Here is a 15,359-nt window from a genome sequence, read left to right as displayed (position 1 = left end):
AGTCTTTCCCATTCTGTTGTTTTCCTCTATTTCTTTGCATTGATCGCTGAAAAAGGCTTTCTTATCTCTTCTTGCTATTCTCTGGAACTCTGCATTCAGATGCTTATATCTTTCTTTTTCTCCTTTGCTTTTCATTTCTCTTCTTTTCACAGCTATTTGTAAGGCCTCCCCAGACAGCCTTTTTTTTTTTTTTTTTTTTTTTTTGCTTTTTTGCATTTCTTTTCTATGGGAATGGTCCTGATCCCTGTCTTCTGTACAATGTCACGAACCTCTTTCCATAGTTCATCAGGCACTCTATCTATCAGATCTAGGCCCTTAAATCTATTTCTCACTTCCACTGTATAATCATAAGGGATTTGATTTAGGTCATACCTGAATGGTCTAGTGGTTTTCCCTACTTTCTTCAATTTCAGTCTGAATTTGGCAATAAGGAGTTCATGGTCTGAGCCACAGTCAGCTCCTGGTCTTGTTTTTGCTGACTGTATAGAGCTTCTCCATCTTTGGCTATAGACTATAGCAGATGCCTTATCCATACACACTCTTTCTGTGTGTGTGTGTGTGTGTACACTGAATTTCAGTGTTGTTTCATGTCCAACAGTTAGTACCCAAATCATTTTGGCACTGGGCTAGCTGGAACCCACTTTGCCAGCAGATAAGGAAACTCAGAATTGCATGGAGATTTCAATCCTCGAGGGGGCAGCTCTTAACCAGAGACCAGTAGGATGTAGCTACTCTGATGCTCTGACTTTTCAGTACCTCTGTGAGATGTCACCCACATGGTTCCCAGAGCTGTCCTGTGGGATGGAAACATTATTTCTCTGTGTTGCCCTCTGCTTGATATCATACTGTTGTTTGGCCTTCTTCCTTCTCAGTCTCATTTTATCTACACTCCTGTTTGTTTTCCTAGGAACATTTCCCCAATAAATAAATTTTTAGATGAACCCTTGTTTCATACTCTGCTTCTGGTGAAACCCAACCTTAGACACAGCTTGATGTGAGTGATTGGAACCCCTGGTTACCATGCCTTTGTCATTTAGGGTTTAGAAGCACTAGTAAAATTAATAAAATTTCTGAGTTCCAGAAATATCATCCCTTCTCTGCTATGTAAGAATAGAACCATCTCCTCATTGTAACCAGGATCCATTTATCTTACTATTATGGTAAATTGTTATTTTATTTGTTGGTTTTTACTTGCTGATATATTGGCATATAAACCCCCAATGTCCAGACAGTAGCTTAGCCCCAAGGTTAGTTTTAGTACCCTCTTAGCATGCCCTCTGTTGGTACCATTTCTCAAGTGGGTAACTGTGAGTAATGGTGAAAGGTGTTACTTCTAATGCTTTGACTTAGAATACTCTATTTTTCAGCATCACATAAAGTCTATTGGTTTAAAGTATTTATAGCATATTGACTGACAACATCCCAACAATGCATGATGTCATCTGCAACCCTAATGCCTTAGTTGAGCCTTTCAGAGGTCATTCTAAAGTTCTGGGAGGCAGTTGTTTATGGGTTGTGTGAAAAATTGTAGACCTGGAGGTCTGTGATCATGGATTCATAGTGGCAGCTCTTTAGCTGAAAAAAAAAAAAAAAAAAATGGACCTCTCAGTCAGGATGATATATGCAGGATCCTAGGATGACAAATCAGACCCTAGATGATTTAAAATTCTTGAGCTAAATCAAGTTATTGCATGTGGGAAAGCTAAGTCCCAATCTGGTGTAAACATTGATTCTTGTCAAAATGAATTGCTTGTTGTTTTTTACCAAGTGGTTGGTCTTCTTGAGGGGTAGTTTCATAGTGGTGGCTCAGCCTTGATCTCTATTTTTGATTGTTAGGCACTTGCAGTAGCTATGGAAGCCTTGGTGAGGTAGACCCCTTACTGTCGAGCCCATCCATAACCTCCATATCTGCCACCGTGTCTGCTAAGCATTCTCTTAGCCCATTCTTCATCTATTCTGGTTACATAGTATGAGCCCATCCAGTTTACCCGTGGGAACACTGTGAAATGTAACTCATCTATGGACCCCTGAGCGTCAGGGCTCACTGATGCCATTCTGTCTCCGGTGCTTGTTATGGTAAGTTTGTCAGCTTTGCCACTAGTCACATGTTGCCAAATGGCTTCTGCTGTGGAAAAACCATGACCTCCATTGACCTTTGGAAACCTTGTTCCACTTGATTGAACTGATACATATAATCCTTTCTGATCCAGACATTACTTTGTTAATTTCATGTTTGTCTTAAATGTTTTGAATGGAGCATTTTGCTTCTTAAAAGAAAACTGTTAGTATTTTTTCCAGATTGGATTATCCATAAACAAGTGGGCTAATAAAGTTCTTAGGTTTATCACTTTCTCTTCTTAAATATATCTAGCATTTTTGCACTTCTCATTTATGGAAAAAACACCAACCAAATTTAGCAGGCTAACAGAAAACTGAAAGATAAATGGAGTCTTCAGTTTGACTATTCCATTCTTCTTCTGCTGCTGCTGCTGTCGCTTCAGTCATGTCCGACTCTGTGCGACCCCATAGACGGCAGCCCACTAGGCTCCCCCATCCCTGGGATTCTCCAGGCAAGAACACTGGAGTGGGTTACCATTTCCTTCTTCAATGCATTAAAGTGAAAAGTGAAAGTGAAGTCGCTCAGTCATGTCTGACTCTTAGCAACCCCATGGACTACAGCCCACCAGGCTCCTCTGCCCATGGGATTTTCCAGGCAAGAGTGCTGGAGTGGGGTGCCATTGCCACTTTGCTTGTAGGTATCCCTTATTGGATGCCTTTCTCTGTCATAAAATGGCCAACTCTCTATGGGAAGTAAGGTTATGCCATTTTTATTTCTGTATTTCCTCTGCCAAATACAGCAGATATTCAATAAATGTCTATTGAGTGAATAATTACATGACTAACTGAGATTGATGTAGACAGTTGTCTTTACCTTGTTTCTGATTCAGTAAACATCTTACATTCCTTTCATCTGGTTTTCTAGCCTTGAATAGAAGTTTTAGAGATTATAGATTGGAAGCAGCTTTGCTAAACATGCTCTACTCACTTTCTCACTGGCTCTTAAAAGTCTCACTGTCTCACTTTTGTAACATATCTCATTGCCTTCCCAAATGAGCTATTTTATTTCTCTTTCACTTTTTCTTTATATTGTTAAAGCAGGACTCTTTTTTTCCCCCTCAGTTTCAACTGAGATATTAAAGACCAGGAAACATACAGTTGATGTGAAGTTGTCATGCAAAGACACAATGTAAAGTAAGTTAACAAGGATGAGTTAAGAGCCTATGAATCAGGTTATACCAATATTACAAGTCCTCTACCTTGACCCTAGGAAGGAGTAGACTTTGAGTATCAGGAGAGGATTCCACTGGGGAGGATTTTTGGTGTGCTTGATGTACCTGCACTTAGGAAAAGAGTGTATATGTGGGGCTTTTTAGCTTCACAGCTATATCGTCAGAAAATGTGTTTGCTATTATTGTTATGTTTTCCACCACACTTCCTTCTCATTCCTTAGGCAGATCTGAGCTGAGTGAAGAGATGTGTTTATATTGAATTAAATGTAGAGGCATGATACTACATAAAATTGGGCCAGGAATTTTAATTATTGAAGTGAGATGACACTACTCTGTGATGCAGATGAGCTATAAAGGCTAGAAGGAACAAGATTCCAGAGAGTTATTGAAGGGGCAAAGGGAGAAAGAATAAAGTAGCTCTTTGTACTGTACTGGACAAGCTTATTAACAGTTAGTTATCCATATAAGCCTTCCTATATAGCTGTGAACCCCATGCTGAAGTAATTTCTCATTCTATTGACTCATGAGCATGCCTCTTGTTGTATTAGTTCAGTGTATTATGTGTCAGTGTGTGGGTCTAGGTTTAATAACTGGTTTTTCAGGGATAGATACTTAAGATAATATACTAAATGTAGGAATTCCCTATTGGAAGAGACTCCAATATGATATAGCACACTTGAGATCATTTGTATAGTTAATAAGAACTATTGAACAATAATTGGATATCTTTTCAGCTTTCAGATACTTCACCATTTTTTATTAACACCTTTGTATGTTCATTGAATTCCTTACTATTATAAATATGGCAAATCAAATTCAATTTACAGGGTCTTTGAGGTAGAAGTTAAACAGAAGAAATGTTTTTAAAACTTCTGTTAATCTTTTACTCCCTGAGCTTCATTTATTTCTAGACCAATGTCTTGTCTGAATCCTGTGTGCTAATTAACAGTTAAACTGGATGGAACAACATGGTCTCATAAGCAAAGGAAAACAAATTCCTGTTTGTTAGTTTCAGCTGTTAGCAAAACACAGTCATTGCCTCTGTACTCATTACTCTAAAAATACTGTACAAACTTATCAGTTTTATCAAATGTTTGGCTTCTGGATTTTGTTACTCTATTATTTAGTATGTGAATCTTTGTATCTACATCAATGTTGGAGATTTATGTTTATTGTTATTAAAAAGTCTTTAGGCCATTAGTTCTTTAAACTTGAATTCTGTTTTGTGTTGTATTGATAATGCCACAGTCCTCTTTTTTCTGGCATTTGTTTGATATATCTTTATCCGTCTCTTTATTTTTAGCTATTGAAAAAAAGTACTTTGTTTTAGACGTATTTTCTGTAAACAGCCTTTCTTTAAGTAACTCTTATGTTTTTCCTATCATGGTTTTGATTAAGCATGTGCTGTATGTTGGTGAGACCCTTCTTATGTTTATCTCCCAGTATTCCAATTTGAAGTTTGCTTCTAAGTCAAACTGAGGGTCATGGATTTTGATAGCAGTGTCCAGGGTTCCTGGTTGGAAGGTACCCTTAATTATGCTTTTTTGTGCATCAGTTTATATTTATTCTTAATTTTACTTGGTTATTTTTTTCTTTCTTTACATTTTTTAGTTTGACTAGGTTATATTTCACCTTCAATAACTTTTCCCTACTTTATCCTTTTAAAATATTCTTTTGTGCCCTCCTTTCACTAAGAAGTGATGTTTTTTTCTTTCTTATTGGTTACCTTCCTGTTTTTAACTCTCAGATACATATCTGTATTTTCCAGGTCATTTTACTTACCACTTCCTCCCATCTATCTACCCAGTAAGACTTTTAAATGTTTTTGCTTCTCTATTTCCTCACATTACATACTTTCCTTCTGCCAACTCCTGGGTTTTCCTCAGATAATCTAGACTTTTAATTCTAAGCTATTATAACATTTTACCTTACAATATCTTTGGTTCTAAAAATCCTCACTTGTCACTTAAACATTAATTTATACTCATATTATCATCAATTTAAATTTATTAAAAATGCAAGAGTCATTGCTCACCACTATTTTCTCTTGCATTTCTTATTCTCCCAGCTTGGGATCCCATAATTGAGTTCATTTTTATTTCACTGGAGTACCTCCTCAAGTACATTCCATAGATAAGCACTTGGTTTTGTATGTAGTCTGTAAGCCCTGAATGTCACATTGTCTTTTTTTTTCTTGTAGAAGAATGATATGTTGGCTGTGGAGTGTGGGATTCTTCAACCACATACTTTTCTCTCATTGCCTTAAAGTTATTTCAGCATTTTCTTTGTTCCAGAGTTACAGATAAGAAATCCTATATTTGCAGAGTTATCATTACTTTGCAAGTAATCTTTTTCATATATATTTTTTCATAAACTTCTTTTTTAATAGCAGCTTTAGGTTTATAACAAAACTAAGCAGAAAGTACATAGGGGTTCTCATATACCCCCATCACCACCTCAACCTCCTCTACTCTCAACATCCTACTTTAGAGTCCAGTATATTTTTAAGAGTTTTAATTCACGTTTGAGAATGCTCATCAAGAGATGTCTCAGGATGCATTAAGAAATTAGTTATGCACAAGAATTGGTGAGGTTTTTAACTGCAGGAAGTTTTCATCCATTATCATTTTGATTTCAACTCTATCCTCATTCTCATTTTTGTTTCTATTACTTGATTATACTTTTGGTCTCCTATTTCATCTTTCAGGTATAGTATTTCATTCTTTTTTTTTTTTTTTTCTATTTGTTTTCCCATTTGAATTATGGTATATCTCTTCCTATTTGACTTTCCTGCATCTGTGGGAGCCATCTGCTCTGGTTGTTCACTTTCTCTCATCTTCTTCAACCTACTATGTCTCCTTTAATGGTGTGTGGTTTTTGTTTACCTGCTTCTGTCAACCAGGGTTTAATGTGACCCTTCAACAACCATGCCAGTCAGTGTTCAGTCTCTTTGGTAGCAGGGGACAAAAGGCAGTGAAAGATGGTGCTGAGTTGGTGGTGGTGGTGATGGTGCGAGTGAATGATCAGTAGGCAATCGGAGAGATTTCTTTTGAATTATTGTGGGGAAGAACTCTGTTTTCAAGTAAAAGTGAGGGAGGGGCTCTCATAGTGCAGCACTGTTGTCTCCTGACCGTGCCGCCCGTGTGGCGGGGAAGCAGGGCACGGGAGCGAGGACGGCCAGGGAGGAGGCCATGCAGTGTGTCTCTCTCTCTCCAGCCGCTTGGCTTATTCCTTCCACTGCTATAGCACTGCACTTCATTTCCAAAGGTGTCCAGTCTCAAAGCTCTCTCTACTAGTTACAGTGAAGTGGAGGTGTTGTAACAGAAAGACCAAAACCCAGAATGGCCTAACAAGCAAGTGTCTCTCTCTCACTTTGCTGAGATGAGTGATTGTAGAGCAGGGGCCAGCTCTGCTCAACACCGATGCTTCCGTCTCTTGATGATTGTCATCAGAATGAGCAAAGCTGAGTTACTGTGAGTTACACAGGGAGATTTTGGGGTATATGCATGATTGTAAGCCAGCCCTGGAAGTGCTGCCCGTCACCCCTTCAAACATGCTGTTCATCAGAACTCAGCCAATGGTGACACATGGCACAGAGTATGAGGAAGTATAGTCTCTGGTTGGCAGCCCTGAACTAGCTAAACTCTATTTCTATGGAGAAAGAAGGAATTGGACTTTTACTCCAGTGAGACACCTTGGCCATAGTATTCCAACTTTTCTAGAAATGAATGCAGTGATTCACTTGTTACTTTATTAGCTGCATCAATCACTCCAACAAGGAATTGGTAGGGAGACAGGGTTGGTAGCACCTCATGTATGCAGAGCATTGGATCTGTGTTCGTCACTCAGTCGTGTCTGACTTGCGACCCCATGGACTGTAGCCCTCCAGGCTCCCCTGTCCATGGAATGCTCCAGGCAAGAATACTGGAGTGGGTTGCCATTTCCTTCTCCCGAGAGCATTGGATAGTTTCTCACTAATGACTGTATAAATGACCACTCACTAATGACTGCTACTTGATTATTAGCACTCTGTAGTGATGATGTGATTTATAGGCTAAGTAGGACACCTTTGATAAGAAAAGGGCACTAGTCATAAGCATATACTTGAACATGGGGAAACTGCAGTGTTACCCATTAGGTTCTTTTTTTTAATATAAATTTATTTATTTTAACTGGAGGTTAATTACTTTACAATATTGTATTGGTTTTGCCATACATCAATGTGAATCCGCCACAGGTGTACATGTGTTCCCCATTCTGAACCCCCCTCCCTCCTCCCTCCCTGTACCATCCCTCTGGGTCTTGACTCTGAAGACTGAAAAATCATTGTTCTTATGGTCTTATTCTTTTGATGAAAAATTTAGGTTAAGAATGGGGAGATTGCTGTCAATCAAACAAGAGCCATTTCTGCAGATGTCCACTTTGCTCCTTTGTACTGACTACATGGTCTCTAGGACTAAATAGGAGCATTCTGAACCACAGGCTTATGCACAATGGAAAGAACAAATCACATTGCAGCTTTCAAGCTGTTTCACACACACTGTGTCTTTTGACTGTCACACGAGTGCTATGTGGGGAGTGGTATTATTGTCTTTATTGAATTAATGAAGAAAAGACCCAGGCAGATTAAGATGATGAAGTGATAGAACCAGAACCAGGCTTCACATCATCTACTTCCAATGGCTGTGCTCTTTCACTGCAGCACACAGTTTGCTCATATTTGACATCAGCCTTTCTTTTGAGTGGATTTATTAGCTAGAATGAAATTTATTCAGCTCCTTGAAGTATTAGTTGAAGAGCAGATGCTGAATGCTGGCAATATTGTCTTTGGAGTAAGAATCGAAGAGATAACCAGGTGCTCACCACTCTCCTTGTTCTCATTTTCCATTGTGGATAAATGTGTGAAATTGATTTCTAGGAAGAGATATTTCATTACCAATCCTTCTTTATTAATAGTAACTGGTCATGTCCCTTAAATAGATACTCTTTTTGTTATTCTTTTTCCTCAGAATTTTTTTTTCAAAAATTTAAACTCTTGGGAGAATATTTTGAGGCCATAATGTTACAGTATGTTGTTTAATATTTTGTGAACAGTTTTAAATCAACCTGAGTACGTCACAAATACAAATATTCTGATTACATGGCTATTGTTTGTTTTCATATTCATAGTATTTTATATTCATAGTATATTTTATATTATAATATTTTATATTCATAGTATCTAATACTATCTATTTTTCATTCTGTTTATACAATTAGAAAATATAGCATCTGGGAGAAGATCTTAGAATAAATAGAATAAAATAATTTGTGTTTCCAAAGTCCAATTTTATAGATGAAGGCAGTATATCCAGATTCCTTCTAAATAGGGACCGCTCCCCCACACACCCCTGAAACAAGCAAAAATCAGCTAAACCAGACCAAATAAGGATGCCCTATATTAAGTGAAAAATTGTAGCGATCATTAAATAATAATAAATATTTAGTGTACTTTGTTGGAGAAGGAAATGGCAACCCACTCCAGTGCTCTTGCCTGGAGAATCCCAGGGATGGGGGAGCCTGGTGGGCTGCCGTCTATGAGGTCACACAGAGTCGGACACGACTGAAGCGACTTAGCAGCAGCAGCAGCAGTGTACTTTGTTCATTCAGTTGATATCCAACTCTTATTTCAGTTTTACTTGCTGATATTGGGGATATCCCAGATATAGAATAATTTCTAGAAATTATAAGTTTTTATTTTAAATCATGTGATCACATCTCTTTTACAACACCATCAATAGTTCTAATTTTTTCATGCCTTTAACTTTCTCAAAATGCTTACAAATTCGTATAATCCACATTACCACAAAAATAGTGTGTTAGAAAACCAGTCTTCATGTCTTGGAGACACTGTTAGTGCCTGTTTGTACCTCTTCGGCCTTCACCACTTCTGGGCACACCAGGGTCTTCGCATGCAGCTGCCCCTCTCATCCAGAGGACCTTCTCTGTTTGCGGAAGTAAGCTTGAGTCCCTGAACAGGGAATGCCAGAGTTGCCAGGCGGTCAGTGGTCCTGGGAGCAGCTTTCAACTCATTCTGGGCGGGAGTGTATACCACCCAGCTTGTTTTTGCTACTGAAAGTCCACAAACAGTGGCACTGAGGGGAGTATGGCATGAAGGGAGATCACCTGTGCCAAGAAAATGTATGTAATCCTGTGAAGATGAAGCACTGTCTCCTACAGGAAGATTCAGTATAATCCGTCAGCTTGCCACAAGGTAGCTGGCTCATCCTGCTAGAAATAATGTTTTAGGGGCTCAGCATTGCTCGGGCCTCTACTGCTGGCAGGTTGACCAGTCAGCTGTGATGGGATCATGTAGCTGAACTCATGTCCAGCCTCCATCCTTGAAGGCCTGCTGAATAAAGACAGGAAGTAGCTGTGGGAGAGAGCTGTCTGACATCCTTAGGATGGATCAGACTGTGCTCCTGTTGTTGACAGCCTGCTCATTGATTGGGCCATCCAGAGGCATTCACTTCTCACATGGTCTTAGCATTCTGAAACCATTCTCCTCATCTACGTATCTTTCCTCAGACATCCTTGTCACAATTTTTCTACTTTTGTTTTTTTCCAAGTTCATAATTGCCCAAGTAGCCCAAAGTCTTCCTCTGCTGCCTTTCAGGGCTATAGCTGTGGCTATAGCTATAGAATGTGGCTGTAGCACCGTGGCTCAAAGGGTGAGTAGAGGAAGAAACAGCACAGCAAGAGACACTTACCAGGGACGTATGAGTCTTCTCTTCATGAGCATACCAGTGTCTTCTCCTTTACCCCGTCCGTGAAACATTATGGAAAAACTACACTCTTCAAAAGGAACTGCCAAAAAATCATAATTTCCAAAATTTATAAACTTTTAGCAGTCCAGTTTTTATAAGTAGGCATAAACTTTCTACACATAAATATATCAAAACATAGCAAAATATGATCACTTTTTCCTAGGAAAGAACACCCACTTTAAGCAATTCAATAAATATTTATTAAGTGATTAATATATGCCTAATACTGGAGAGGGAAATAGAGGAGGGTGAAAAAGTTGGCTTAAAAGTCAACATTCAGAAAACGAAGATCATGGCATCTGGTCCCATCACTTCATGGCAAATAGATGGGGAAACAGTGGAAACAGTGTCAGACTTTATTTTTTGGGGCTCCAAAATCACTGCAGATGGTGACTGCAGCCATGAAATTAAAAGACGCTTACTCCTTGGAAAAAAAGTTATGACCAACCTAGATAACATATTGAAAAGCATAGACATTACTTTGCCAACAAAGGTCCGTCTAGTCAAGGCTATGGTTTTTCCAGAGGTCATGTATGGATGCGAGAGTTGGACTGTGAATAAAGCTGAGTGCTGAAGAATTGATGCTTTTGAACTGTGGTGTTAGAGAAGACTCTTGAGAGTCCCTTGGACTGCAAGGAGATCCAACCAGTCCATTCTGAAGGAGATCAGCTCTGGGATTTCTTTGGAAGGAATGATGCTAAAGCTGAAACTCCAGTACTTTGGCCACCTCACGTGAAGAGTTGACTCACTGGAAAAGACTCTGATTCTGGGAGGGATTGGGGGCAGGAGGAGAAGGGGATGACAGAGGATGAGATGGCTGGATGGCATCACTGACTCGATGGGCGTGAGTCTGAGTGAACTCTGGGAGTTGGTGATGGACAGGGAGGCCTGGCGTGCTGCAGTTCATGGGGTCGCAAGAGTTGTACATGACTGAGTGACTGAACTGAACTGAACTGAATACTGGCTTAAAGCTCAACATTCAGAAAACTAAGATCATGGCATCTGGTCCCATCACTTCATGGCAAATAGATGGGGAAACAGTGGAAACAGTGTCAGACTTTATTTTTGGGGGCTCCAAAATCACTGCAGATAGTGATTGCAGCCATGAAATTAAAAGACGCTTACTCCTTGGAAGGAAAGTTATGACCAACCTAGATAGCATATTCAAAAGCAGAGACGTTACTTTGACAATAAAGGTCCATCTAGTCAAGGCTATGGTCTTTCCAGTGGTCATGTATGGATGTGAAAGTTGGACTGTGAAGAAGGCTGAGCGCTGAAGAATTGATGCTTTTGAACTGTGGTGTTGGAGAAGACTCTTGAGAGTCCCTTGGACTGCAAGGAGATCCAACCAGTCCATTCTAAGGGAGATCAGTCTTGGGTGTTCTTTGGAAGGACTGATGCTAAAGCTGAAGCTCCAGTACTTTGGCCACCTCATGCGAAAAGTTGACTCACTGGAAAAAACTCTGATGCTGGGAGGGATTGGGGGCAGGAGGAGAAGGGGACAACAGAGAATGAGATGGCTGGATGGCATCACTGACTCGATGGACATGAGTTTGAGTGAACTCCCGGAGTTGGTTGAACTCAGGCACAACAGGGAGGCCTGGCGTGCTGCAATTCATGGGGTCACAAAGAGTCGGACATGACTGAGTGACTGAACTGAACTGAATACTCTATTGGTCTACTGTTTGAGTACAATACTGTGCAATGTAACTTTCTGCAGTGCTGCTAATGTTCTATATCTTTGCTGTCCAATATGATAGCCACTAGCTATATGTGGCTATTGAACACTTGAAATGTGGCTGGGATGACTGAGGAATTGCATTCTAAATTTTATTTCATTTTAATGCAGTTAAAATTAAATGGTCACAAGTGGCTACTATCTGTTATATTACAGAGCACATTCAATAGGTTAATGGTTTTAACCATTTTGCTAATTTGCAAATATTTTTCCCATTCCTTAGGTTGTCTTTTACACTATTGATTACCTCTTTTGCTGTGCAGAAGCCTTCTAGTTCAGTATAGTACCACTTATCTTTTTCTTTCTTTCTTTTTTGCTTCTGTTGTCTGTTTTTGATGTTATTGAAGGCAGGAGGAGAAGGGGACGACAGAGGATGAGATGGTTGGATGGCATCACCGACTCAATGAACGTGAGTTTGAGTAAACTCAGGAGTTGGTGATGGACAGGGAGGCCTGGCGTGCTGCGGTTCATGGGGTGGCAAAGAGTCGGACATGACTGAGCAACTGAACTGAATTTTGATGTTATAACCTTGAAATAGTTGTCAAGACTGATGTTATGAAGATTTCTCCTGTATTTTCTTCTGCGAATTCTAACCAAAATCCGTCCATTATGAGTTGATTTTTGTGTGTGGAGTAAGAGAAGAGGACAGTTTTATTCTTCGGCATGTTGCTGTCCAGTTTTTCCAGCACTCTTTGTTAAAGTCACTGTCCTCTCCCCATTGTGTAGTACCACTTTTGTCAAAGATCTGTTGGCCACATACATGTGGGTTTAATTCTGGGCTCTCTATTCTATTCTGTGACTGTCTTTACATCTATACATGGTATTTTGATTGCTATAGCTTTATAATATATTTGGAAATAGGGAAGCTTGATGCCTATAGCTTGGTTCTTATTTTCAAGATTGTTTTGGCTGTTCAAAGTCTTATGTGATTCCATGTGAATTTTAGAATTGTCTTTTCTATTTCTGTAACAGTGCCATTGAGACTTAGATAGACATTGTCCATATCTTTGGGTAGTGTGTTGCTCAGTCATGTCTGATTCTTTGGGACCCCATGGACTGTGGCCTTCCAGGCCCTTCTGTCCATGGGATTCTCCAGGCAAGAGTACTGGAGTGGATTGCCATTCCCTTCTCCAGTATCTTTGGGTAGTATGGACATTTTAATGATATTAATTCTTCCAATTCATGAACATGAGTTCCTGTTGTTTTTGTATTATTTTATCAATGTTTTGTCTTTTTAGTGTATAAATTTTTCATTTTCTTAGTTAAGTTTATCCCTAAATAGTTTATTCTTTTTGATGTTATTGTAAATGGGGTAGTTTTCCTAATTCCCCTTTTCAATAGTTTGTTAATACTGTATAGCAACACAACTGATTTTTAAACACTGATTTTGTATCCTGTAACTTTCGTGAAGATATCTGATAAGGGTTAGCTTCCAAAATATATAAGGTATTTCTACATCTCAATAGTGGGCTTTCCTGGTGGCTCAGCAGTAAAGAATCTGCCTGCCAATGCAGGAGATGTGAGTTCAGTCCTTGGGTAGGGAAGATCCCCTGGAGAATGAAGTGGCAACCCATTTGCAGTATTCTTGCCTGGAAAATCCCATGGACAGAGGAGCCTGGCAGGCTACAGTCCATGGGGTCACAAAGAATTGCACATGACTTAGCCACTAAACAACAACAACATCTCAATATAAAGAAAACCTAATAATTCTACTAAAAATGAGCTAAAGATTTGAGTAGACATTTCTCCAAAGAAGACATACAAATGGCCAACAAATGTATGAAAAGGTGCTTAATGACACTAATCATCAGAAAATGCAAATCAAACTACAATAATATATCACCTCTCATCTGTTAGGACAGTTAAGAAAAAAAAAAAAAAGCAAATGTAGGTGAGAATGTAGAATAATTAGAACCCTTGTACACTGGTGGTGGGAATGCAAAATGGTGCAGTCACTATGGAAAACAGTATGGAGGTTCCTCAGAAAATTAAAAATAGAGCCACCAACTGACCCAGCAAATCTGCTTCTAGGTATTTATCTTAACTGAAATCAGAATCCTGAAGAGATATTAGCACTCCCACGTTCACTGCAGCATTATTCAGAATAGCCAAGATGTGGAACCAACTTACATGTTCATTGACAGATGAATGAATTGAAAATTTTGTATTATGTACACACAATATACTATTATTCAGCCTTTAAAAAAAAGGAAATCCTGTCATATGCAACAATATTTATGAATCATGAGAACACTATGTGGAGTGAAATAAACTAGTCATAGAAGGACAGTTACTGTATTATTCCACTTACATTGCATCTAAATAGTCAAATTCATAGAAACAGTGCAATGGTGGTTGCCAGAGCTTGGAGGGAGTGGGGACTGGGGAGTTGCTGACCAGCTGGTACGAAATTTCAGTTATGCAAGATGAGTGATTTCTAAAGATCTGGTGTACAATGTTGTGCCTATAGATCACAATACTGCATTGTACACCTAAAAATCTGTTAAGGGGGTAAATCTCATGTAGTTGTTCTTATCACAATAAAAACTAAAAGAATATTTCCCATAGTAAAGCATAAACTGAATAGCAGATTTAAAATACCCACTGTATTTCAGTGACTTAAAACTATTAATAAAGGTAAAAAGATAGGCATTTTCTGGTAAACCAATTGATTTTCTTTTTTAAAAGTTTTTAAAAAATAGACTTTACTTTTTAGAAAAGTTCTCAGTTTATGGAAAAATTAAGATAATAGTCTAAGCAAGTTACCATATAACTGCCCTCCATTTCCCCATTTTACTAATACCATACACTAATATGGTACATTTGTTACAATTAATGAGCTGATACCAGTATATAATTATTAACCTAAGTCCATAATTTATTTATAGGCTTCCCAGGTAGATCAGTGGTAAAGAATCTGCCTGCCAACGTAGGAGACCAAAAAGACATGGGTTCAATTCCTGGGTTGGGAAGATCCCCCAGAGTACGAAATGGCAATCCACTCTAGTATTCTTGCCTGGAAAATTCCATGGACAGAAGAGCCTGGTGGGCTACAGTCCATGGGCTTGCAAAGAATCAAACAGCACTGAGTGTCTGAGAATGCATGCATGCATACTTTATTCATATTTCCTTAGGTTTTAGCTACTGTCCTTTTTCTGTTCCAGGACCCCATCCAGCACACCATATATCATTCAGATGTCATGATCCTGGAGGCTTCTCTTGGCTGTCTTTCCTTTCTCTGACTTTCTTTGATTTCTTGATTTCTCTGTCTTTCCTTGTTTCAAATGACCTTGGCAGTTTTGAGGACTACTAGTCAGGTATTTTGCAGCTAGGCAGGTACTTTTCTTTCTTTTTTTATTATAAAACTTTATTTTTAATTGAAATAGAGTTGATTTACAATATATTAGTTTCAGGTGTACTACTGCATAGTGATTCAGTATTTTTATAGATTATACTCCACTAACAGTTATTGCAACATAACAGCTATATTTTCCTGTTCTGTATAATATCCTTGCAGCACTGTTT

General features: G+C 38.9%; 1 long non-coding RNA gene across 7 annotated transcripts in view; it reads left to right on the top strand.

Annotated features, from left to right (window-relative positions):
* LOC147371199 (uncharacterized) overlaps positions 1-15,359 on the top strand; it is a 228,230-nt gene that overhangs the window by 31,419 nt on the left and 181,452 nt on the right. Inside the window, exon 2 of one of the 7 annotated variants that reach the window (XR_015165970.1) lies at positions 12,182-12,243. The exons of the other annotated variants lie outside the window; for them this stretch is intronic. This is a non-coding gene — a long non-coding RNA (uncharacterized LOC147371199). The remainder of the gene's footprint in view (positions 1-12,181; positions 12,244-15,359) is intronic. 7 annotated transcript variants of the gene reach the window in all.

This window comes from Bos grunniens, chromosome 6, assembly GCF_055505025.1.
Source record: "Bos grunniens cultivar Pamir isolate PY7600 chromosome 6, Bosgru_T2T1.0, whole genome shotgun sequence".
NCBI lineage: Eukaryota > Metazoa > Chordata > Mammalia > Artiodactyla > Bovidae > Bos > Bos grunniens.
The sequence above is the reverse complement of the archived record's forward strand: the minus strand, read 5'-3'. Positions and strand labels throughout refer to the sequence as shown.